Below are 27,606 nucleotides of genomic sequence, written 5' to 3'. Positions count from 1 at the left end.
CACTGGCTGGGCAATGGGCAGGATGAGGAGGAAACACAGATATAGTCCGAAATACAAAAGTAGGCTAAAAGCAGTTCAAAATTGGTAACAGGTCTAAACAGGCGGCATTGCTTTGTTCAGTGGAGGACAACTGTAATGAGAGGCTGACACAGTGAGTAGGCCCAAATCAGTAAGTAGTCTAAATGCAGTTCAAAATTGGTAACAGTAGTAAACAGGCGGCACTGCTTTGTTCAGTGGAGGAGAACAGCAAGGAGTGGCAGACACCGTTAGTAGGCCCCAACCAAACTAGTAGGCCAAATGCAGTGGTATATTAACAACTACTTAATGAGAGCATGAAGATCGAAGTTCAGGACAGGAAACCAGGAGAACAGCAAGGAGCGGCAGACACCGTTAGTAGGCCCCAACCAAACTAGTAGCCCCACTGCAGTTTTAAAATTCTGATAGGCGGAAAATCTGACAATTGCAGGTCATTTTTTTTAAGAGGACAGCTGTATTGAGTGGCACAGACAGACACTGCTAGTAGGCCTTACACCACAAAAATGGCTCGATGCAGGTTTAAAAAAGGTTACATGGGTACACGGGCCGCATTGGTGTGGTCAGTGCAGGACTATTGGAAGGAGGGACCACAGACAGACTTAGTAGGTCTAAAATAAAAAAGTAGGCTCTATGCACTTTTAATTAGGTTCCAGGGGTACACAGGCAGCATTGTTGTGGTCAGCGGAGGACTATTGGAAGGAGGGACCGCAGACAGACTTAGTAGGCTTAACATAAAAAAGGTGGCTCTATGCACTTTTAAATAGGTTCCAGGGGTACACAGGCAGCATTGGTGTGGTCAGCGGAGGACTATTGGAAGGAGGGACCACAGACAGACTTAGTAGGCCTAACATAAAAAAGTAGGCTCAATGCAGTTTCAATTATCTTGCAGGGGTACACAGGCAGCATTGGTGTGGTCAGCGGAGGACAATTGCAAGGAGTGTCTGACACAGTTAGTACTTCAAAATAATACATAGATGTTAATGTCACGCAAAAAAACAAAACAAACAAAAAAAGGGTGGCATACTTAGGTACAGGGGTGGGCTCCTCTGATGACTTTCAGACATTGTTATTTGGCGCAAAGTATTTACTGGTGTAAATGTAGGACAGGGCCACTGAATAAGTAGCATCATACATGTCAACAAATTGGTATTGTCAGTGCCAGGCATTGAAGGATTTCACCACATAGACTAAACAGCGGTGGAGCAGTGACAGATAATTTTGCAAGTGGTAGAGCACAGTTTGAGCTGGTGGGGGGCACTCTCTCATGCCCGGCGGTACTGGCCCAAGGCCCCTCATGTTACAACAGTGTGTCTGACGTTGGGTGCGCGCCACCACCGCCAGAGACAATTCATTGTACTATGAGGTACCTGGTGCCAGTGCCGTTGACCAAAAGTGGGCACACCCACCTCTTCAGAAAAAAAAGGCACTCTCACGGGTGCTTCCACCAAGTGGTGAGACCACGGCCACGTGGGGGAGTCAGCCCATTTAGGGAGGTGTAAACATGTCGTATGCTGGACATACAGCAGCTGCAAATGGAGAAATTGGAACACTCAGTAAGACCAGTCCAAAAGCAAGACCTTTTTAAAGGAAAGCTAGGTGTCAGCCGGGAAAGGTGGGGCAAAATACCGTATATACTCGAGTATAAGCCGACCCGAGTATAAGCCGACCCCCCTAATTTTGCCACAAAAAACTGGGAAAACTTATTGACTCGAGTATAAGCCTAGGGTGGAAATGCAGCATTTACCAGTGAATTTCAAAAATAAAAATAGATCATTATTTCCCCATAGCTGTGCCATATAGTGCTCTACACCATTCATATTTCCCCATAGCTGTGCCATATACAGTGCTCTGCACCGTTCACTGTGCCCCATAGCTGTGCCATATACGGTGCTCTGCACCGTTCATTGTGCCCCCTAGCTGTGCCATATACGGTGCTCTGCACCGTTCATTGTGCCCCCTAGCTGTGCCATATACGGTGCTCTGCACCGTTCATTGTGCCCCCTAGCTGTGCCATATACAGTGCTCTGCACCGTTCACTGTGCCCCATAGCTGTGCCATATACGGTGCTCTGCACCGTTCATTGTGCCCCCTAGCTGTGCCATATACGGTGCTCTGCACCGTTCACTGTGCCCCCTAGCTGTGCCTTATACGGTGCTCTGCACCGTTCACTGTGCCCCCTAGCTGTGCCTTATACGGTGCTCTGCACCGTTCATTGTGCCCCCTAGCTGTGCCTTATACGGTGCTCTGCACCGTTCATTGTGCCCCATAGCTGTGCCATATACGGTGCTCTGCACCGTTCATTGTGCCCCCTAGCTGTGCCATATACGGTGCTCTGCACCGTTCATTGTGCCCCCTAGCTGTGCCATATACGGTGCTCTGCACCGTTCATTGTGCCCCCTAGCTGTGCCTTATACGGTGCTCTGCACCGTTCATTGTGCCCCCTAGCTGTGCCTTATACGGTGCTCTGCACCGTTCATTGTGCCCCATAGCTGTGCCTTATACGGTGCTCTGCACCGTTCATTGTGCCCCCTAACTGTGCCTTATACGGTGCTCTGCACCGTTCATTGTGCCCCATAGCTGTGCCTTATACGGTGCTCTGCACCGTTCATTGTGCCCCCTAGCTGTGCCTTATACGGTGCTCTGCACCGTTCACTGTGCCCCATAGATGCTCCACATTAATCTGTGCTGCCGCTGCTACTGCTGCAATAAAAAAAAAAACCACATACTCACCTCCCTTGATTGCAGCTCCCAGCGTCTCGTTCCGGCGCCTCCATCTTCCCGGCGTCTCTGCTCTGACTGATCAGGCAGAGGGCGCCGCGCACACTGTATGCGTCATCGCGCCCTCTGCCTGATCAGTCAGAGAGCGCAGACGCCGGGAAGATGGAGGCGCCGGCCGGGAAGATGGATCGGCGCCCGGCGGCTGGAACGAGGACAGGTGAATATAACATACTCACCTAGTCCTGGCGATCCTCGCGCTGTCCCCTCCTGTCTTCGGCGCTGCAGCTTCTTTCTCTATCAGCGGTCACCGGCACCGCTGATTAGAGAAATGAATAAGCGGCTCCGCCCCTATGGGAGGTGGAGCCGCTTATTCATTTCTGTAATGAGCGGTCCCACGTGACCGCTGAAAAGGGGAAGAAGCTGCAGCGCCGAAGCCCGTGGGACGGCAGGGACAGCGCGAGGATCGCTGGGACTAGGTAAGTATACCTCAGCACCCTCTCCCCCTCACCTGCCGACCCCACCGCTACCGTGACTCGAGTATAAGCCGAGGGGGGCACTTTCAGCCCTAAAATTTGGGCTGAAAATCTCGGCTTATACTCGAGTATATACGGTAATTAGAAATCCATGAGTGGTTCATTTTAATGAAGGTTAGATCATCAACATTTTGGGTAGCCAGACGAGTCCTTTTTTCGGTCAGTATTGAACCAGCAGCTTCAATACTCTTTCTGATAGCACACTAGCTGCTGGGCTAGCGAGCTCCTGCAATGCATATTCAGACAATTCAGGCCAGGTGTCTATTTTGGATGCCCAGTAATCAAATGGGAATGACGGGTGAGGGAGAACATCGATAGGGGAGGAAAAATAGTTAGTAACCATACTGGAAAAATGTGCTGTGTGCTGGGAATGCCTGAATCAAACGGTCAACAAGAGTTGCTTGTTTGGTTGCCAATATTTGTTCAAGGTTCTCATGTGGCATGATGTTTTGCAGTTTCCCCTTGTAGCGTGGATCCAGGAGGCAGGCAAACCAGTAATCGTCATCGGCCATCATTTTTATAATGCAGGGGTCCCTTTTTAGGATACGCAAGGCATAATCCGCCATGTGGGCAAATGTTCCAGTTGTCAATTCACTGCTTGTGCTGGGTTGAGGAGCACTTTCGGGCAAATCAACGTCGCTTGCCTCCCTCAAAAACCCTGAACCTGGCCTTGCAACGCCACCAGTTTCTATTGCCCCCTGAGAAGCTTCCTCATCCAAAAAATACTCATCCCCATCATCCTCCTCGTCCTCCTCCTCTTCGCCCGCCACCTCGTCCAGTAGACTTCCCTGACCAGACAATGGCTGACTGTCATCATGGCTTCCCTCGTCCTCGGCTGCAGACGCCTGCTCCTTTATGTGCGTCAAACTTTGCATCAGCAGACGCATTAGGGTGATGCTCATGCTTATTATGGCATTGTCTGCACTAACCAGCCATGTGCATTCCTCAAAACACTGAAGGACTTGACAGAGGTCTTGTAGCTTCGACCACTGCACACCTGACAACTCCATGTCTGCCATCCAACTGCCTGCCCGTAGGGTTGAGTGACTTTTCTTTTTTTAGGATCGGGTCGGGTTTCACGAAATTCGACTTTCTCAAAAGTCGAGTCGAGTGAAATCGGCCTATCCTATGGAAAAGTCAGGGTCGGGGTCGGCCGAAACACGAAGCCCAATGCAGTGCAAATGGGACACTAATGGTTCCCAGGGACTGAAGGAGAGGAAACTCTCCTTCAGGCCCTGGGATCCATACTAATGTGTAAAATAAAGAATAAAAATAAAAAATATTGATATACTCACCCTCGGACGCGCCCTGGTTCTAACCGGCAGCCTGCGTTCCTAAAAATGAGCAAGTGAAAGGCCTTCGATGACGTCGCGGCTTGTGATTGGTCGCGTGAGCGGTCACAAGGGCGGTCACGCGACCAATCACAAGCCGCGACATCATCTAAGGTCCTTCAAGCGCTCATTCTTAGGAAGGAAGGCTGCAGGTTAGAACCAGGGCGCGTCCGAGGGTGAGTATATCCCTAATAGGATTATACTCACCCTCGGACGCGCCCTGGTTCTAACCGGCAGCCTTCCTTCCTAAGAATGAGCGCGTGAAGGACCTTAGATGACGTTGCGGCTTGTGATTGGTCGCGTGACCACCCATGTGACCGCTCACGCGACCAATCACAAGCCGCGACGTCATTGAAGGCCCTTCACGCGCTCATTCTTAGGAAGGAAGGCTGCCGGTTAGAACCAGGGCACGTCCGAGGGTAAGTATATCAATATTTTTTATTTTTATAATTTATTTTACACTTAAATATGGATTCCGATACCGATTCCCGATATCGCAAACATATCGGAACTCGGTATCGGAATTCCGATACCAGATCAGAAGATCGCTGACCTCATGGCCGACCCCACACAGGGGTCGGGTCGAGTTTCATGAAACCCGACTTTGCCAAAAGTCGGCGACTTCTGAAAATGGCCGACCCGTTTCGCTCAACCCTACCTGCCCGTGTATGTGTATCCTCCCACAAATATGTAACAGCACACCTCTGTTCGCACAGTCTCTGAAGCATGTGCAGTGTGGAGTTCCACCTTGTTGCAACGTCAATGATTAGGCGATGCTGGGGAAGGTTCAAAGATCGCTGATGGTTCTGCATACGGCTGGAGTGTACGGGCGAACGGCGGATGTGCGAGCAAAGTCTACGCACCTTCAGGAGCAGGTCGGGTAACCCCGGATAACTTTTCAGGAAGCACTGCACCACCAGGTTTAAGGTGTGAGCCAGGCAAGGAATGTGTTTCAGTTGTGAAAGGGCTATGGCAGCCATAAAATTCCTTCCGTTATCACTCACTACCTAGCCTGCCTCAAGATGAGCACTGCCCAGCCATGACTGAGTTTCTTGCTGCAAGAACTCGGACAGAACTTCCGCGGTGTGTCTGTTGTCTCCCAAACACTTCATTGCCAATACAGCCTGCTGACGCTTGCCACTAGCTGTTCCATAATGGGACACCTCGTGTGCAACAGTGGCAGCTTCGGATGGAGTGGTTGTGGGACTGCGGTCTGTGGACGAGCTGTCGCTTCTGCTGGAGGACGAGGAGGAGGAGGAGGGGTGGCGAACGCCTACAGCCAACTGTTTCCTAGACCGTGGGCTAGGCAGAACTGTCCCAATATTGCTGTCCCCTGTGGACCCTGCATCCACCACATTAACCCAGTGTGCCGTGATGGACACATAACGCCCCTGGCCATGCCTACTGGTCCATGCATCTGTTGTCAGGTGCACCTTTCTACTCACAGATTGCCTGAGTGCATGGACAATGCGGTCTTTTACATGCTGGTGGAGGGCTGGGATGGCTTTTCTCGAAAAGAAGTGTCGACTGCGTAGCTCGTAGCAGCGTAGTCCATCAGGGCTTTGAAAGCTTTGCTTTCAACTAACCGGTAGGGCATCATCTCTAACGAGATTAGTCTAGCAATGTGGGCGTTCAAACCCTGTGTACGCAGATGAGAGGATGAGTACTTCCTTTTCCTAATGCGAGTCTCTTGTAGGGTGAGCTGGACTGGAGAGCTGCTTATGGTGGTACTAGCGGGGGTGCCGGTGGACATGACAGACTGAGAGAGGGTTGGTGATGATATTCTTGCTGTTGGCCTACATACAGTGTTTCCTAGCAAGAACCTGGTGATTCCCTGACTGCTTTGGCCTTGCGATGAAACCTCCATATTTGCTGCAGGTGGTGTGGTAAATGTTGGGCTTACAGTGAGGGAAGGGATGTAGCATTGCTGGCTAGCTTCATTGTGAGAGGGTGCAACAAAGTTAAGGGACGTTTGGTAGTTAGTCCAGGCTTGCAAGTGCATGGTGTTTAAATGTCTACGCATGCAACTTGTATTTAGATTTTTTACATTCTGACCTCTACTGAAGGTCCTTGAGCATTTCTTACAGATGACTTTGCACTGATCATTTGGATGTTGGTTAAAAAAATTGCCAGACTGCACTCTTCCTACTATCAGATACCTTTTCAGGCATTGCACACTGAGCTACTTTAACCGGATGGTCACGCTGTCCTACAACTGCTTTTGGTTTTGCCACACGTTTCTGGCCAGATACGGGCCTGCCAGATGGAACTGTTGCGATGTTGATGCCTGCTGTGGCTCCTCCTCCTCCCCTTCAGAGCTACTGCCGGCTGCACCCTGTTCCCCAATGGCTGCCAATCGGGATCAACAACTGGGTCATCTATGACCTCCTCTTCTATGTCCTGTGCACCTTCCTTTGTGTCACAGTGTAAGCCGGTGCTATAGCATTCGTGACGAGGCTCCATAGTCTCATCTGGGTCAGCTTCTGGATCAGTACACTGCGAGGGTAATGTTGTGATCTGAGTCAAAGGAACAACATAATAATCTGGCTGTGGCTGTGCATCTGTGCACTCCATGACCGATTCATCTTGTAATGGGCATGGCCTGTTAACAATTTCCCTTTCTAACCCAGGAACGGTACGTGTAAAGAGCTCCATGGAGTAGCCCGTTGTGTCGCCTGACGCATCCTTCTCTGTTGTTCTGGGTGAAGAACGCAAGGAAGCGACTTGTCCCTGACCGGGAACATCCACTGACGACGCGCTGCTTTTACATTTTGCACTTTCTGAAGAGGAGGCAAAAGAGCTAGAGGCAGAGTCAGCAAGGAAAGCCAAAACTTGTTCCTGCTGCTCCAGCTTTAGAAGCGGTTTTCCTACTCCCAGAAAAGGGAGCGTTCGAGGCCTTGTGTAGCCAGACGATGACGGTGGCTGAACAACTCGAGACTTAGGTGCTATATTGCTTTTCCCACGACCACCTGATGCTCCACCACCACTACCATCATTAACAGCTGGCAATGACCGCCCACGGCCACGACCTCTTCCACCAGACTTCCTCATTCTTGCAAGTATGTAACCAAACTAACAAACGGTATTTGGTACTGTAAAACCAGTTACAAGGTGGACGCAAAATTGTTGTGAATTTAAATCTCCCTTTATAGGTGTGTGAGAGTGCAGGGAAAATCAGGCCAACTGTATTACAGTACACAGTTTCAGTGGCAGACAGTGGCTGACAGATATGCCACTAACAGGACTGACGCAGATGCACATACTGGAAATAAAAATCTCCCCTTCTTTTTTTTTTATATGGAAGACTAGTGAATAAATCTGGCCCACTGTTTTACAGTATATTTTCTGTGGCAGAAAATGACAGACAGACACCACAGACTGGACTGGCACAGATGCACAGATTTGCCAATATTAATCTCCCCTTCTTTTTTTTTTTTGATGGGAGACTAGTGAATAAATCTGGCCCACAGTTTTACAGTAGTGTTTCAGTGGCACAAAATGACAGACCGATACCACAGACTGGACTGGCACAGATGCACAGATTTGCCAATATTAATCTCCCCTTCTTTTTTTTTGATGGGAGACTAGTGAATAAATCTGGCCCACAGTTTTACAGTAGTGTTTCAGTGGCACAAAATGACAGACCGATACCACAGACTGGAGTGGCACAGATGCACAGATTTGCAATATTAATCTCCCCTTCTTTTTTTTTGATGGGAGATTAGTGAATAAATCTGGCCCACAGTTTTACAGTAGTGTTTCAGTGGCACAAAATGACAGACCGATACCACAGACTGGACTGGCACAGATGCACAGATTTGCCAATATTAATCTCCCCTTCTTTTTTTTTTTTTTGATGGGAGACTAGTGAATAAATCTGGCCCACAGTTTTACAGTAGTGTTTCAGTGGCACAAAATGACAGACCGATACCACAGACTGGACTGGCACAGATGCACAGATTTGCCAATATTAATCTCCCCTTTTTGTTTTTATATGGAAGACTAGTGAATAAATCTCGCCCACTGTTTTACATTATTGTTTCTGTGGCACAAAATGACTGACAGATACAACAGACTGGACTGGCACAGATGCACTGATTGGCAATATAAATCTCCCTTTTTAGGTGTAGGACAGTGCAGAAAAATACAGGCCCACTGTTTCACACTACACAGTTTCAGGGGCAGAAAGTGGCTAGAAGATATATAAAAAAAAAAAAAAGGGACTGTACTACAATTACTATCTCCCTACAGTAATCTCAGAAAAGTATGGCAGGCAGCAATAAAAAGGACTACTGCACACAAAAGTGTGGACAAACAAACAAGATAGCTGTGCAGAAAGGAAGGAGCAACAGGATTTGTGCTTTGAAAAAAGCAGTTGGTTTGCACAGCGGCGTACAAACAGCAATGCAGCTATCAGGCAGCCTTATAAGAAACAGAGCTGATGCACTGAAATCTAGCCTCCACTGTCCCTGCAAGGAAAAGGTGGTGTTGGACAGTGGAAATCGCTACAGCACAAGCGGTTTGGGGGTTTATATTCCCTGCCTAACGCTATCCCTGCTTCTGACAAAGCGGCAGCAACCTCTCCCTATGCTCAGATCAGCAGCAGTAAGATGGCGGTCGGTGTGCACGCCCCTTTATAGCCCCTGTGACGCCACAGAAAGCAAACCAATCACTGCAATGCCCTTCTCTAAGATGGTGGGGACCAGGACCTATGTCATCACGCTGCGCACACTCTGAGTCATCCTTCATTGGCTGAGAAATGGCGCTGAACGCGTCATATGAAACGCGACTTTGGCGCGAAGGTCGCGTACCGCATGGCCGACCCCACACAGGGATCGTGTCAGGTTTCATGAAACCCGACTTTGCCAAAAGTCGGCGACTTATAAAAATGACCGATCCGTTTCGCTCAACCCTAACTGGGAGTTCAAAATACTCACTATACCAACCAGATTAAATTTCTTGGGGGGGTCGAGTTTCCAAAATGGGGTCACTTGTTTTGGGTTTCTGCTGTTTAGGCACCTTAGGGCTGTGGCACATGGGACAACAAATTCAAATGATGCTTCTTCCATTCTGAGTTCTGCCATTTGTCCAATTAGAGGTTTCTGACCACATGTTTGGTATCAGCACTGTCAAAAGAAAGTGGGTAACAAATTGTGATGTCCATTTTCTCATGCTATTCCTTGTAAAAGTAGAAAAAATGGGGCTAAAGTAACATTTTAACCCCTTTCTGCCATCGGATGCACTATTCCGTCCATGTGGGGTGGGCCCTAATTCCAAAGGATGGAATAGTACATCCAGCGCGATCGGCCGCGCTCACGGGGGGACAGCAGCTGACATCCGGCGCTATGTGCCAGGAGCGGTCACGGACCGCCCCCGGCACATTAACCCCCAGCACACTGCGATCAAACATGATCGCGATGTGCCGGCGGTATAGGGAAGCATCCCGCAGGGAGGGGGCTCCCTGCGGGCTTCCCTGAGACATCCGCAGCAACGCGGCCCGGATCCAAGATAGCCGCGACATTCGGGTCCTGCAGGGAGGGAGGTGGCTTACCAAGTGCCTGCTCAGAGCAGGCGCTTGGTAAGGCTGCAGTGCTCTGAGACAGATCGGTGATCTGACAGAGTGCTGTGCAAACTGTCAGATCATCGATCTGTGATGTCCTCCCCTGGGACAAAGTTAAAAAGTTAAAAAAAAAAAATTTGCACATGTGTAAAAAAATAATTAAAAAAAATTCCTAAATAAAGAAAAAAAAATATTATTCTCATAAATACATTTCTTTATCTAAATAAATAAAAAAAAACAACAAAAGTACACATATTTAGTATCGCCGCGTCCATAACGACCCAACCTATAAAACTGTCCCACTAGTTAACCCCTTCAGGAAACACCGTAAGAAAAAAAAAAAAACGAGGCAAAAAACAACGCTTTATTATCATACCGCTGAACAAAAACTGGAATAACACGCGATCAAAAAGACAGATATAAATAACCATGGTACCGCTGAAAACGTCATCTTATCCTGCAAAAAACGAGCTGCCATACACCATCATCAGCAAAAAAAATAAAAAAGTTATAGACCTCAGAATAAAGCGATGCAAAAATATATTTTTTTTATAAAATAGTTTTTATCGTATAAAAGCGCCAAAACATAAAAAAATGATATAAATGAGGTATCGCTGTAATCGTGCTGACCCGAAGAAAAAAATTGCTTTATCAATTTTACCAAACGCGGAACGGTAAAAACGCCTCCCCCAAAAGAATTCATGAATAGCTGGTTTTTGGTCATTCTGCCTCACAAAAATCGGAATAAAAAGCGATCAAAAAATGTCACGTGCCCAAAAATGTTACCAATAAAAACATCAACTCGTCCCGCAAAAAACAAGACCTCACATGACTCTGTGGACTCAAATATGGAAAAATTATAGCTTTCAAAATGTGGTAATGCAAACAATATATATTTTTTTGCAATATAAAGCGTCTTTCAGTGTGTGACGGCTGCCAATCATAAAAATCCACTAAAAAAACACTATAAAAGTAAATCAAAACCCCCCTCATCACACCCTTAGTTAGGGAAAAAAAAAATTTTAAAAATGTATTTATTTTCATTTTCCCATTAGGGTTAGGGCAAGGGTTAGGGTTAGGGCTAGAGTTTGGGCTAGGGTTAATGCTACAGTTAGGGTTGGGGCTAAATTTAGGGTTAGGGTTTGGATTACATTTATGGTTGGGAATAGGGTTGGGATTAGGGTTAAAGCTGTGTCTGGGTTAGAGGTGTGGTTAGGGTTACCATTGGGATTAGGGATAGGGGTGTGTTTGGATTAGGGTTTCAGTTATAATTGGGGGTTTCCACTGTTTAGGCACATCAGGGGCTCTCCAAACACGACATGGCATACGATTTCAATTCCAGCCAATTCTGCGTTTAGGTACATTAGGGGCTCTGCAAACGCAATGTGATGTTAGGTCTCGAGTTCCCGCTTCTGCACAGGGGGAATTGTTATGTTTGCTAATGACAGGTGTTATGAAGGCAATCCAGAAACACAGTGTGCTTAGCGATCAGAGCGCACACAGTGATCTGACAAATACCCAAAAATACAAGAACGAGCTCTGAGACGTGGAAACTCTGTAGACTGCACACCTGATCCTATCCTAAACACAACTAAAAGCGGCTGTGGATTGCGCCTAACAACTACCTAGGCAACTCGGCACAGCCTAAGAAACTAGCTAGCCTGAAGATAGAAAAATAGGCCTGACTTGCCCCAGAGAAATTCCCCAAAGGAAAAGGCAGCCCCCCACATATAATGACTGTGAGTAAGATGAAAAGACAAAACGTAGGGATGAAATAGATTCAGCAAAGTGGGGCCCGATATTCTAGGACAGAGCGAGGACAGTAAAGCGAACTTTGCAGTCTACAAAAAACCCTAAAGCAAAACCACGCAAAGGGGGCAAAAAAACCCCACCGTGCCGAACTAACGGCACGGCGGTACACCCTTTGCGTCTCAGAGCTTCCAGCAAAACAAAAGACAAGCTGGACAGAAAAAAAGCAACAAAAAAGCAAAAGGCACTTAGCTATACAGAGCAGCAGGTCACAGGAACAATCAGGAGAAGCTCAGATCCAACACTGAAACATTGACAAGGAGCAAGGATAGCAGCATCAGGCAGAGTTAAGTAATGAAGCAGTTAACGAGCTCACCAGAACACCTGAGGGAGGAAGCTCAGAAGCTGCAGTACCACTTGTGACCACAGGAGTGAATTCAGCCACAGAATTCACAACAGTACCCCCCCTTGAGGAGGGGTCACCGAACCCTCACCAGAGCCCCCAGGCCGACCAGGATGAGCCGCATGAAAGGCACGAACAAGATCGGAAGCATGAACATCAGAGGCAAAAACCCAGGAATTATCTTCCTGAGCATAACCCTTCCATTTAACCAGATACTGGAGTTTCCGTCTAGAAACACGAGAATCCAAAATCTTCTCCACAATATACTCCAATTCCCCCTCCACCAAAACCGGGGCAGGAGGCTCAACAGATGGAACCATAGGTGCCACGTATCTCCGCAACAACGACCTATGGAATACATTATGTATGGAAAAGGAGTCTGGGAGGGTCAAACGAAAAGACACAGGATTGAGAACCTCAGAAATCCTATACGGACCAATAAAACGAGGTTTAAATTTAGGAGAGGAAACCTTCATAGGGATATGACGAGAAGATAACCAAACCAGATCCCCAACACGAAGTCGGGGACCCACACGGCGTCTGCGATTATCGAAAAGTTGAGCTTTCTCCTGGGACAAGATCAAATTGTCCACTACCTGAGTCCAGATCTGCTGCAACCTATCCACCACAGAATCCACACCAGGACAGTCCGAAGACTCAACCTGTCCTGAAGAGAAACGAGGATGGAACCCAGAATTGCAAAAAAATGGAGAAACCAAGGTAGCCGAGCTGGCCCGATTATTAAGGGCGAACTCAGCCAACGGCAAAAAGGACACCCAATCATCCTGGTCTGCAGAAACAAAACATCTCAGATATGTTTCCAAGGTCTGATTGGTTCGTTCGGTCTGGCCATTAGTCTGAGGATGGAAAGCCGAGGAAAAGGACAGGTCAATGCCCATCCTACCACAAAAGGCTCGCCAAAACCTTGAAACAAACTGGGAACCTCTGTCAGAAACAATATTCTCAGGAATGCCATGCAACCGAACCACATGCTGAAAGAACAAAGGTACCAAATCAGAGGAGGAAGGCAATTTAGCCAAGGGCACCAGATGGACCATTTTAGAAAAGCGATCACAGACCACCCAAATGACTGACATCTTTTGAGAAACGGGAAGGTCAGAAATGAAATCCATCGAAATATGTGTCCAAGGCCTCTTTGGGACCGGCAAGGGCAAAAGCAACCCACTGGCACGAGAACAGCAGGGCTTAGCCCTAGCACAAATCCCACAGGACTGCACAAAAGTACGTACATCCCGTGACAGAGATGGCCACCAGAAGGATCTAGCCACTAACTCTCTGGTACCAAAGATTCCAGGATGACCAGCCAACACCGAACAATGAAGTTCAGAGATAAGTTTATTAGTCCACCTATCAGGGACGAACAGTTTCTCTGCTGGACAACGATCAGGTTTATTCGCCTGAAATTTTTGCAGCACCCGCCGCAAATCAGGGGAGATGGCAGACACAATGACTCCTTCCTTGAGGATACCCGCTGGCTCAGATAAACCCGGAGAGTCGGGCACAAAACTCCTAGACAGAGCATCCGCCTTCACATTTTTAGAGCCCGGAAGGTACGAAATCACAAAGTCGAAGCGGGCAAAAAATAACGACCAACGGGCCTGTCTAGGATTCAAGCGCTTGGCAGACTCGAGATAAGTCAAGTTCTTATGATCAGTCAATACCACCACGCGATGCTTAGCTCCTTCAAGCCAATGACGCCACTCCTCGAATGCCCACTTCATGGCCAGCAACTCTCGATTGCCCACATCATAATTATGCTCAGCGGGCGAAAACTTCCTGGAAAAGAAAGCACATGGTTTCATCACTGAGCAATCAGAACCTCTCTGTGACAAAACCGCCCCTGCTCCAATCTCAGAAGCATCAACCTCGACCTGGAACGGAAGAGAAACATCTGGCTGACACAACACAGGGGCAGAACAAAAACGACGCTTCAACTCCTGAAAAGCTTCCACAGCAGCAGAAGACCAATTAACCAAATCAGCACCCTTCTTGGTCAAATCGGTCAATGGTTTGGCAATGCTAGAAAAATTACAGATGAAGCGACGATAAAAATTAGCAAAGCCCAGGAACTTTTGCAGACTTTTCAGAGATGTCGGCTGAATCCAATCCTGGATGGCTTGGACCTTAACTGGATCCATCTCGATAGTAGAAGGGGTAAAGATGAACCCTAAAAATGAAACTTTCTGCACACCGAAGAGACACTTTGATCCCTTCACAAACAAAGAGTTAGCACGCAGGACCTGAAAAACCATTCTGACCTGCTTCACATGAGACTCCCAATCATCTGAGAAGATCAAAATGTCATCCAAATAAACAATCAGGAATTTATCCAGATACTCACGGAAGATGTCATGCATAAAAGACTGAAACACAGATGGAGCATTGGCAAGTCCGAACGGCATCACTAGATACTCAAAATGACCCTCGGGCGTATTGAATGCAGTTTTCCATTCATCTCCTTGCCTGATTCTCACCAGATTATACGCACCACGAAGATCTATCTTAGTAAACCAAGTAGCCCCCTTAATCCGAGCAAACAAGTCAGATAACAATGGCAAGGGATACTGAAATTTAACAGTGATCTTATTAAGAAGGCAGTAATCAATACACGGTCTTAGCGAACCATCCTTCTTGGCTACAAAGAAGAACCCTGCTCCCAGTGGTGATGACGATGGGCGAATATGTCCCTTCTCCAGGGACTCCTTCACATAACTGCGCATAGCGGCGTGTTCGGGCACGGATAAATTAAATAATCGACCTTTAGGGAATTTACTACCAGGAATCAATTGATAGCACAATCACAATCCCTATGCGGAGGTAGAGCATCGGACTTGGGCTCTTCAAATACATCCTGATAATCAGACAAGAACTCTGGGACCTCAGAAGGGGTGGATGACGAAATCGACAAAAATGGAACATCACCATGTACCCCCTGACAACCCCAGCTGGATACCGACATGGAATTCCAATCCAATACTGGATTATGGGTTTGTAGCCATGGCAACCCCAACACGACCACATCATGCAGATTATGCAACACCAGAAAGCGAATAACTTCCTGATGTGCAGGAGCCATGCACATGGTCAGCTGGGCCCAGTATTGAGGTTTATTCTTGGCCAAAGGTGTAGCATCAATTCCTCTCAATGGAATAGGACACCGCAAAGGCTCCAAGAAAAACCCACAACGTTTAGCATAATCCAAATCCATCAGATTCAGGGCAGCGCCCGAATCCACAAACGCCATGACAGAAAACGACGACAAAGAGCATATCAAGGTAATGGACAGAAGGAATTTGGACTGTACAGTACCAATGACGGCAGACCTAGCGGACCGCTTTGTGCGCTTAGGACAATCAGAAATAGCATGAGTGGAATCACCACAGTAGAAACACAGACCATTCAGACGTCTGTATTCCTGCCGTTCAACTCTAGTCATAGTCCTATCGCACTGCATAGGCTCAGGTTTAACCTCAGGCAGTACCGCCAAATGGTGCACAGATTTACGCTCGCGCAAGCGTCGACCGATCTGAATGGCCAAAGACAAAGACTCATTCAAACCAGCAGGCATAGGAAATCCCACCATGACATCCTTAAGAGCCTCAGAGAGACCCTTTCTGAACAAAGCTGCCAGCGCAGATTCATTCCACTGAGTGAGTACTGACCATTTCCTAAATTTCTGACATTATACTTCTATATCATCCTGACCCTGGCACAAAGCCAGCAAATTTTTCTCAGCCTGATCCACTGAATTAGGCTCATCGTACAGCAATCCGAGCGCCAGGAAAAACGCATCGACACTACTCAATGCAGGGTCTCCTGGCGCAAGAGAAAATGCCCAGTCTTGAGGGTCGCCGCGCAAAAAAGAAATAATAATCAAAACCTGTTGAATAGGATTACCAGAAGAATGAGGTTTCAAGGCCAGAAATAGCTTACAATTATTTTTGAAACTTAGAAACTTAGTTCTATCTCCAAAAAACAAATCAGGAATAGGAATTCTTGGTTCTAACATAGATTTCTGATCAAAAGTATCTTGAATTTTTTGTACATTTATAACGAGATTATCCATTGAAGAGCACAGACCCTGAATATCCATGTCCACACCTGTGTCCAGAATCACCCAAATGTCTAGGGGAAAAAAAAAAAGTGAACACAGAGCAGAAAAAAAAAAAAAATGATGTCAGAACTTTTTCTTTCCCTCTATTGAGAATCATTAGTTTGGGCTCCTTGTACTGTTATGTTTGCTAATGACAGGTGTTATGAAGGCAATCCAGAAACACAGTGTGCTTAGCGATCAGAGCGCACACAGTGATCTGACAAATACCCAAAAATACAAGAACGAGCTCTGAGACGTGGAAACTCTGTAGACTGCACACCTGATCCTATCCTAAACACAACTAAAAGCGGCTGTGGATTGCGCCTAACAACTACCTAGGCAACTCGGCACAGCCTAAGAAACTAGCTAGCCTGAAGATAGAAAAATAGGCCTGACTTGCCCCAGAGAAATTCCCCAAAGGAAAAGGCAGCCCCCCACATATAATGACTGTGAGTAAGATGAAAAGACAAAACGTAGGGATGAAATAGATTCAGCAAAGTGGGGCCCGATATTCTAGGACAGAGCGAGGACAGTAAAGCGAACTTTGCAGTCTACAAAAAACCCTAAAGCAAAACCACGCAAAGGGGGCAAAAAAAAAACCACCGTGCCGAACTAACGGCACGGCGGTACACCCTTTGCGTCTCAGAGCTTCCAGCAAAACAAAAGACAAGCTGGACAGAAAAAAAGCAACAAAAAAGCAAAAGGCACTTAGCTATACAGAGCAGCAGGTCACAGGAACAATCAGGAGAAGCTCAGATCCAACACTGAAACATTGACAAGGAGCAAGGATAGCAGCATCAGGCGGAGTTAAGTAATGAAGCAGTTAACGAGCTCACCAGAACACCTGAGGGAGGAAGCTCACAAGCTGCAGTACCACTTGTGACCACAGGAGTGAATTCAGCCACAGAATTCACAACAGGGAATCTCGAGCCATCTCCGCTGCGGTCTCCCATTCTTATCCAGCCGCAGTGGAGCCTGCTCAGCAGGGACGTCGGTCCCAGCGTCTTGCTCAGTCTCACTCTGTACAGAGAGTTACTACTGCTTCTTCAGCTTCTGCCATTAAAGCCAGTTCTGGTCAGCAGCGAGCGGACTTCTCTGGGACTAAGTCCTTGTCTGCACACACTGAGCATGCCCAGGGCAAGATCTCCCATTGGAGATCGAGGGTCAGGTGCTCAGGCTCTGCAGCACATTCCATTGGTCCTCTTGGCAGGTCTTGGAAGGGCAAAGTTTCTGTGGCGACTTCCTGCGCTGCAGCTATATAAACTGCGCATGACCGCACGGCCATGCGCTAGTGTACAATTGTTAATGTGTGTATGTTGTGAGTGCAAGTCGTCCTTGGATACCCCTACCCTATTGAATGTCTGTTCGCGGAAGGTGTATGGCTGCTATCTAGCGCCCGACTTATCCTACTGCACGAATCACACATTACAGCGTCCAGTTGCTGTGACCGCCAGTACGGCGCCGTGCACTTCCTCTGTGCTTTCCTTACCCAAGCCTGGGTGGTTAGTGGCGTTCGTCAGTGCGGCACCGCATGCACTCTTGTGCCTTAATATTGTTATACAGTTTCCTTACACACCCAGTTGCGGTGTTGTGCCAGCAAGGGTCTAATCGGACTTCAATCCTAGTTGGGGTTGAGTTCGCTGACTACTTGCTCACGCTCTATGTGCGGTACCGCGGTCCTGTGAAGCAACAGGATCGCTTCCTTCACGCTGGGTGAAGTTTAACCCACGTGTGTATACTTATGAGTACCGCCATATAGTCCGTCATTACTTGGCAGCAGGTTCCATCTCTGCACGGTGGACCCCGGGCTGCGAACGCACCATACTCTGTCGTATTATTTGGTGCGTTCCGCTAGCCCTAACATTACACTAGCGCCAGGGTCTGGCTAGTGATGATGGACAAATAGCAATCCTTGCGGTATATCCAGCAGCTGGAGGGTAGGTTGGCGGCTCTTGAGAGCGCAACCTCAGCTGTGGATGTTACCGCAGTTGCTGTACAGGGTGCTAGCATGGCTGCAGCAACCCTGTCCATTGCCACCCCTGCTCCGACATTTTCTCGCCTCCCGCTGCCAGAAAAATTTTCTGGTGATAGCAAATTTTGTAGGGGATTTGTGAGTCAGTGCTCTATTCACCTCGAGCTCCTGGCTGCACGTTTTCCCACAGAGCGGGCTAAGGTGGGATTTATAGTGTCTCTCTTGTCGGACAGGGCGTTGGAATGGGCTACGCCGCTGTGGGAGCGTGGCGATCATGTGGTGCAGAGTGCTCCGCTGTTTCTGAGCACTCTGAAACAGGTCTTTTTAGGACCTCAAGTCACCCATGATACTGCGCTCCAACTGCTGGCATTAACTCAGGGTGAGTCCTTGGTCAGTCATTTTGCCGTCCAATTCCGCACTTTAGCTTCTGAGCTGGATTGGTCGGATAAAGCTCTTATCCCCATATTTTGGAGGGGCCTGGCTGACCACGTTAAGGACGCTCTGGCCACTAGGGAGGTTCCTGCCACACTGGAGGAGTTAATAACTGTCTCCACTCGAATTGACCTCCGTTTTAACGAGCGGAGGTTAGAGCGAGCCCAGTGTAGGCAGAGGTTTCGGCTGGCTCCTACCTTCGCCAAACCTCTGGAATCTCCGGTCCTGGTTCCTGAGTCACATGAGGCCAGGGAAGTGTCACAAGCGGGATCTAAGTCCCGGACCGCTTGTGCACTCAAGGTCTGTCATGTTTGCCTGCAGTCAGGACATCTAGCCACCAGATGTTCTCAGCGGTCGAGGAAACGTCAGCGTCTAGTGGTAGTAGGTGGAGGTACACTAGACACGGCGACGTTTGCCTCTAAATTGTCCTTTAAGGGGACAATTACTATATGCTCATTCTCCCACTCGGTAGAGCTCTGCGTGGATTCTGGGGCGGAGGGCAATTTTATGTCTTCTGCCTTCGCCCAACGTCACGCAATACCACTGGTAATGCTAGCTCAACCAGTAACGGTATGAGTGGTGAATGGGTCGACACTGCCCTCACAGATTACACACCAGACCATCCCTTTTACTCTGTCCATGTCGCCATCTCATCAGGAGATTATATCTCTGCTCGTCATTCCTGAGGGAATTGATGAGGTCCTGTTGGGAATACCTTGGCTACGGTACCACTCTCCTCATATCGAGTGGTCCTCTGGCAGAATCCTGGGATGGGGCGAATCTTGTGGGGGTAGGTGTCAGAGGGAGTGCGTTCAGGTTGCTACTACTGAGGTACCCGCAGATCTTTCCTCTCTCCCCAAGCAGTATTGGTCTTATGCAGATGTGTTCTCCAAAAAGGCGGCGGAGATCCTTCCGCCCCATCTCCCCTATGACTGTCCTATTGATCTCTTGCCTGGTGCTGAGCCTCCCCGGGGTCGAGTCTATCCGCTATCTCTCCCGGAGACGGAGGCAATGTCATAGTACATCCAGGAAAATCTGGCAAGAGGATTCATTAGGAAGTCAGTGTCACCTGCTGGGCAGGGTTCTTCTTCGTGCAGAAGAAGAATGGGGAATTGCGTCCATGCATAGACTACAGGGGTCTTAATGCCATCACCGTTAAAAATAAGTATCCTTTGCCCTTGATATCTGAGCTCTTCGATAGGCTTCGGGGAGCAAGGGTATTTACTAAACTAGATCTGCGGGGTGCTTACAACCTGATTCGCATCCGTGAGGGGGACGAATGGAAGATGGCTTTTAACACCAGGGATGGGCACTATGAATATCTGGTGATGCCCTTCGGGCTCTGTAATGCCCCAGCCGTTTTCCAAGACTTTGTGAACGATATCTTCCGGGATATGCTTTCCACCTCGGTCGTAGTCTATCTGGATGATATTCTCATCTACTCTCCAGATATTGACTCCCACCAGAGAGATGTTTGCAAAGTCTTCGACCTCCTACGGGCAAACTCCCTCTATGCCAACTTGGAGAAGTGTATGTTTGAGCAGGAGTCCTTACCTTTCCTAGGCTACATCATCTCTGCCCAGGGATTGGCTATGGATCCTGCCAAACTACAGGCTGTGATGGACTGGCAGGAACCCCATTCTCTCAAAGCGGTGCAGCGCTTTATGGGGTTCATTAATTATTATCGCCAGTTCATTCCGCACTTCTCAACTTTGGTAGCTCCCTTGGTTGCCCTTCAGCAAGAAGGGGGCAAATCCCAAATTGTGGTCTGAGGAGGTCTCCAAGGCCTTTAACTCTATAAAGTCACACTTCGCTAGCGCTCCCATCCTACATCGCCCCGATGTTGATAAGCCATTTATCATGGAGGTGGATGCCTCTTCTGTTGGTGCTGGAGCAGTCCTCTTCCAAAAGGATGCTCAAGGTCGGAAGCATCCCTGCTTCTTTTTCTCCAAGACCTTCTCACCAGCAGAGAGGAATTATTCCATCGGGGACAGGGAGTTGCTAGCCATGAAGTTGGCTTTCTGGGAGTGGAGACATCTCTTGGAGGGAGCACGTTTTCCCTTCCAAGTCTTCACAGACCATAAAAATTTGGTGTACCTGCAGACAGCCCAGCGGTTGAATTCTCGCCAGGCCAGATGGTCCTTATTCTTCTCCCGGTTTCATTTCACCCTCCATTTTCTTTCTGGGGAGAAGAACATTCGGGCCGACGCTCTCTCTCGCTCCGTTGTGTCATCTGCGGAGGAGGAGGAGGAGCCTCGGCTTATTGTCCCCACAGAGAGCTTGAGAACTGTGGCCCCGGTTTCGCTAGAGTCTGTGACCCCGGGCAAGACTTTTGTTCCATCCAGTTTGCGACCGGAGGTTCTCTCTTGGGCACACTCGTCCAGGGTCGGTGGACATTTTGGCACCAAAAGGACATCTGAGTTACTGGCGAGGACATACTGGTGGCCGCATATGGCTCGTGATGTCGCAGAGTATGTTCGGGCGTGTGTCTCTTGCGCCAAGAACAAGACTCCTCGGCAACGGCCAGCTGGTTTGCTTTATCCTCTGCCGGTGGCGGACAGGCCCTGGGAGATGGTCGGGATGGACTTTGTGGTGGGCTTACCCAAGTCTCGTAATTGCACCATTATCTGGGTGATCACCGACCATTTTTCCAAAATGGTGCACTTGGTGTCTCCTCCACGGCTACCTTCTGCACAGGCGTTGGCTGTCTTGTTCGTTAAGCATATCTTTCGCCTACACGGTATGCCAGACAAAATTGTTAGTGACCGGGGTCCCCAGTTTGCGTCTCGATTCTGGAGAGAGCTTTGTCGTCTACTCTGTATTGAGTTGAATCTCTCTTCGGCATATCATCCCGAGACGAATGGGTTGGTAGAGAGGGCCAACCAGACCTTGGTCACATATTTACGACATTTTGTTTCTGCCAGGCAGGATGACTGGGCATCCTTGCTACCGTGGGCAGAGTTTGCACTTAACAATGCCGTAGCCGACTCCACCGGTCAGACTCCATTCCTCCTAAATTACGGCCAGCATCCGCGTGTTCCTGTGCCCATGCCTGTGTCTTCTGCTGACTCCAGGGTGGCAGACTGGGCTGTGGAGGCACGGGACATTTGGGACCGCACGCAGGATGCCATTCGGGCCTCCAAGGAGAGAATGAGGTCCTCCGCCGATGTTCATCGGCGCCCCGCTCCAACCTTTGCTCCTGGCGACTTGGTGTGGCTCTCCGCCCGTAACATCAGGCTGCGAGTTGAGTCCACTAAGTTTGCTCCTCGCTACTTGGGTCCCTTCAAGGTTCTCGAACGGGTTAATCCTGTGGTCTACCGTTTGGCTCTTCCTCCACGCTTGGGTATCACCGACACCTTTCATGTGTCCCTCTTGAAACCCGTGTACATGTCCCGGTTTTCCGAGTCATCTGCCGGGACATCGGGTTCGTCTACGGACGATTACGAGGTGAACGCTATTTTGGGGTGCAAGGTGGTACGCGGCAAAAAGTTCTATCTGGTGGATTGGAAGGGTTATGGCCCAGAGGACAGGTCATGGGAGCCTGCTGAAAACATTCGGTCCCCGCAGCTCATTGCTGCCTTCGAGCGTAGCGAGGCCCAAGGAGTGGGGGGGGCCCTAGGAGAGGGGGTAATGTTAGGTCTCGAGTTCCCGCTTCTGCACAGGGGGAATCTCGAGCCATCTCCGCTGCGGTCTCCCATTCTTATCCAGCTGCAGTGGAGCCTGCTCAGCAGGGATGTCGGTCCCAGCGTCTTGCTCAGTCTCACTCTGTACAGAGAGTTACTGCTGCTTCTTCAGCTTCTGCCATTAAAGCCAGTGCTGGTCAGCAGCGAGCCGACTTCTCTGGGACTAAGTCCTTGTCTGCACACACTGAGCATGCCCAGGGCAAGATCTCCCGTTGGAGATCGAGGGTCAGGTGCTCATGCTCTGCAGCACATTCCATTGGTCCTCTTGGCAGGTCTTGGAAGGGCAAAGTTTCTGTGGCCACTTCCTGTGCTGCAGCTATATAAACTGCGCATGACCGCACGGCCATGCGCTAGTGTACAATTGTTAATGTGTGTATGTTGTGAGTGCAAGTCGTCCTTGGATACCCCTACCCTATTGAATGTCTGTTCGCGGAAGGTGTATGGCTGCTATCTAGCGCCCGACTTATCCTACTGCACAAATCACACATTACAGCGTCCAGTTGCTGTGACCACCAGTACGGCGCCGTGCACTTCCTCTGTGCTTTCCTTACCCAAGCCTGGGTGGTTAGTGGCGTTCGTCAGTGCGGCACCGCATGCACTCTTGTGCCTTAATATTGTTATACAGTTTCCTTACACACCCAGTTGCGGTGTTGTGCCAGCAAGGGTCTAATCGGACTTCAATCCTAGTTGGGGTTGAGTTCGCTGACTACTTGCTCGCGCTCTATGTGCGGTACCGCGGTCCTGTGACGCAACAGGATCGCTTCCTTCACGCTGGGTGAAGTTTAACCCACGTGTGTATACTTATGAGTACCGCCATATAGTCCGTCATTACTTGGCAGCAGGTTCCATCTCTGCACGGTGAACCCCGGGCTGCGAACGCACCATACTCTATCTGTCGTATTATTTGGTGCGTTCCGCTAGCCCTAACATGTGATGCCTGCAGACCATTCCATCTAAGTCTGCATTCCAAATGGTGCTCCTTCCCTTCCGAACCCTCTCATGCGCCCAAACGGTGGTTCCCCCCCCCCCACATATGAGGTATCAGCGCACTCAGGACAAATTGGACAACAACTTTTGGGGTCCAATTTCTCCAGATACCCTCGGGAAAATACAAAACTGGGGGCTAAAAAATAATTTTGGGGGGAAATTTTTATTTTTTTATTTTCACGGCTCTGCGTTATAAACTGTAGTGAAACACTTGGGGGCTCAAAGTTCTCACAACACATCTAAATAAGTTCCTTTGGGGTCTAGTTTCCAATATGGGGTCACTTGTGGGGGTTTCTGCTGTTTAGGTACATTAGGGGCTCTGCAAACGCAACGTGACCCCTGCAGACCATTCCATCTAAGTCTGCATTCCAAATGGTGCTCCTTCCCTTCCGAGCCCTCCCATGCGCCCAAACGGTGGTTCCCCCCACATATGGGGTATCAGCGCACTCAGGACAAATTGGACAACAACTTTTGGGGTCCAATTTCTCCTGTTACCCTCGGAAAAATACAAAACTGGGGTCTAAAATATAAATTTTGTGGGAAAAAATTTTTGTTTTATTTTTACGGCTCTGCATTAAAAACTTCTGTGAAGCCCTTGGTGGGTCCAAGTGCTCACCACACCTCTAGATAAGTTCCTTAGGGGGTCTACTTTCCAAAATGGTGTCACTTGTGGGGGGTTTCAATGTTTAGGCACATCAGTGGCTCTCCAAGCGCAACATGGCGTCTCATCTCAATTCCTGTTAATTTTGCATTGAAAAGTCAAACGGCGCTCCTTCCCTTCCGAGCTCTCCCATGCGCCCAGACAGGGGTTTACCTCCACATATGGGGTATCAGCGTACTCAGGACAAATTGTTCAACAACTTTTGAGGTCTAATTTCTTCCCTTACCCTTGGGAAAATAAAAAATTGGGGGCGAAAAGATAATTTTTGTGAAAAAAAATGATTTTTTTATTTTTACTGTTCTGCATTATAAACTTCTGTAAAGCACTTGTTGGGTCAAAGTGCTCACCACTAGGGTTGAGCGACCTTTACTTTTATAGGATCGGGTCGGGTTTCACGAAACCCGACTTTTGAAAAAGTCCGGTCGAGTGAAATCGGCCGATCCTATAAAAAAGTCGGGGTCGGGGTCGGACGAAACCCGAAACCCAATGCAGTGCATTGGGTTTCCATGGTTCCCAGGGTCTGAAGGAGCGGAAACTCTCCTTCAGGCCCTGCGATCCATATTTTAGTGTAAAATAAAGAATTAAAATAAAAAATATCGCAATACTTACCCTCTGACGCGCCCTGGTACAAACCGGGAACCTTCCTTCCTTAGAATCAGCCTTCCAGGACCCTGCGGTGACTTCGCGGTGACGTCGCGGCTTGTGATTGGCCGCGCGGCCGCCCATGTGACCGCTCGCGCGGCCAATTACAAGCCGCGACGTCACCCGCGACGTCACCTATTAGGTATATACTCACCCTCGGACGTGCCCTGCTTCTTTCCGGCAGCCTTCATTCCTAAGAATCAGCCCTTCCAGGACCTTCGGTGACGTCGCGGGTCGCGGGTGACGTCGCGGCTCGTGATTGGCCGCGCGAGCGGTCACATGGGCGGCCGCGCTGCCAATCACAAGCCGCGACGTCACCGCGACGTCACCGCAGGGTCCTGGAAGGCTGATTCTAAGGAAGGAAGGTTCCCGGTTAGTACCAGGGCGCGTCAGAGGGTAAGTATTGCGATATTTTTTATTTTAATTCTTTATTTTACACTTAAATCTGAATTCCGATACCAATTCCCGATATCTTAAACATATCGGGAATCGGTATCGGAATTCCGATTCTAGATTCAAAAGATCGCCGAATTCATGGCCGACCCCACACTGGGGTCGGGTCGGGTTTCATGAAACCCGACCTTGCCAAAAGTCGGCGACTTTTGAAAAATTTCGACCCGTTTCGCTCAACCCTACTCACCACACCTCTAGATAAGTTCCTTAGGGGGTCTACTTTCCAAAATGGTGTCACTTGTGGGGGGTTTCAATGTTTAGGAAAATCAGTGGCTCTCCAAACGCAACATGGCGTCCCATCTCAATTCCAGTCAATTTTGCATTGAAAAGTCAAATGGCACTCCTTCACTTCCGAGCTCTGTCATGCGCCCAAACAGTGGTTTACCTCCACAAATGGGGTATCAGCGTACTCAGGACAAATTGTACAACAATGTTTGGGGTTCATTTTCTCCTGTTACCCTTGGTAAAATAAAACAAATTGGAGCTAAATAAATTTTTTGTGAAAAAAAGTTAAATGTTAGTTTTTATTTAAACATTCCATAAATTCCTGTGAAACACCTGAAGGGTTAATAAACTTCTTGAATGTGGTTTTGAGCACCTTGAGGGGTGCAGTTTTTAGAATGGTGTCACACTTGGGTATTTTCTATCATATAGACCCCTCAAAATGACTTCAAATGAGATGTGGTCCCTAAAAAAAAATGAGGTTGTAAAAATGAGAAATTGCTGGTCAATTTTTAACCCTTATAGCTCCCTAACAAAAAAAAATTGGTTCCAAAATTGTGCTGATGTAAAGTAGACATGTGGAAAATGTTACTTATTAAGTATTTTGTGTGACATATCTTTGTGATTTAATTGCATAAATATTCAAAGTTGGAAAATTGCGAAATTTTCAAAATTTTCGCCAAATTTCTGTTTCTTTCACAAATAAACGCAGGTAATATCAAAGAAATTTTACCACTATCATGAAGTACAATATGTCACGAGAAAACAATGTCAGAATCACTGGGATCCGTTGAAGCGTTCCAGAGTTATAACCTCATAAAGGGACAGTGGTCAGAATTGTAAAAATTGGCCCGGTCCATAACGTGAAAACCAACCTTGGGGGTAAAGGGGTTAAAGGAAAAATTACTTTTTTTCATTCCATTTTGCTTTAATTCAGGTGTGGCATCAAAAGTCTTAAAAATTTCCTGACAACAATTTTGAAATATTTGAGAGGTGCGGTTATTGAGATGTTATCACTTTTGGAGAGTTTCCAATATGTAAGCTCCTTAAAGCAAATGTAAATGTAGATAGTTTCCTAAAGAAACAGGTTTTGCAAATGAATTGAAAAAGTTAGATATTGCTGCTCAACTTTTAACCATTCTAACATCTTAACAAAATAAAACAATGCTTGAAAAATGATGCAGATGTAAAGTAGACATATGGAAAATGTTATTTATTAATTATTTTGTACAGCATGTCTCCCTGACATAAGAAAATAAAAATTGAAAGTTTGAAAAGTGCAAATTTTTCTATATTTTCACCAAATTTCCAATATTTTTACAAATAAACTCAAAACATATCCACCTACATTTACCACAGTTTTAAAGTACAATGTGTCACGAAAACAATAATATCAGAGTCACTTGAATACATTGAAGCTTTCCAGTGTTATTGCCACATGAATTGACACTGGTCAGATTTCAAAAATTTGGCTTGGTCATAAAGGTCAAAGTTGGTTCAGTCACTAAGCTGTAAACGTAAAAAGATTACAGATAAAACATATAGATCTCACAGAAAATTCAGTAAAAAGATCAATTTGTAAGTAATACATCTAAATATTAGTCATATAATTACCAACAAGCAAAATATTATCACTATATTGTTATGCCAAATCTAATATACCAATAACACTGCATAAAAAATAAATAATGTCACAACATGATCATATACTAATATCACCATATAAAGTCTGAATATAACTTCCATGCTCTTATTGAGCAAAATTCACTGTACTATGGGCAATATCCCAATAATACCACATAAGATGTATAAATACTGCCACACGATGGCCAGGCCACATATTACCACCACATACTGACCAACTAATATCACCACAGTTTTCATTAACAAAAATTACTGTGCTGACATTAATATATTCACTAGTGATAAATATACACAGAAGCTCTGTAGATAGTGTAAGAGTATATAGTACAATGACTCACAGATGATGTCTGCATTTGTCCTTGTATGTGGCATCCATAAATTAGTATAATTTCCCCTTATGCCCCCCCAAAGTAGTAATGTCTGTCTTTATATGCAAATACAGCAGTAATACTCCCCTGAAGTGGCA

The 27,606-nt window shown here is 47.6% G+C and overlaps 1 protein-coding gene across 3 annotated transcripts in view; it reads left to right on the top strand.

The window, feature by feature from the left end:
* Positions 1–27,606, top strand: part of LOC138638123 (probable cation-transporting ATPase 13A5) — a 553,152-nt gene that overhangs the window by 165,903 nt on the left and 359,643 nt on the right. The gene's annotated exons all lie outside the window — the stretch shown is intronic.

This window comes from Ranitomeya imitator, chromosome 5, assembly GCF_032444005.1.
Source record: "Ranitomeya imitator isolate aRanImi1 chromosome 5, aRanImi1.pri, whole genome shotgun sequence".
Taxonomy (NCBI): Eukaryota; Metazoa; Chordata; class Amphibia; order Anura; family Dendrobatidae; genus Ranitomeya; species Ranitomeya imitator.
This window is presented reverse-complemented; position numbering and strand designations above follow the sequence as displayed.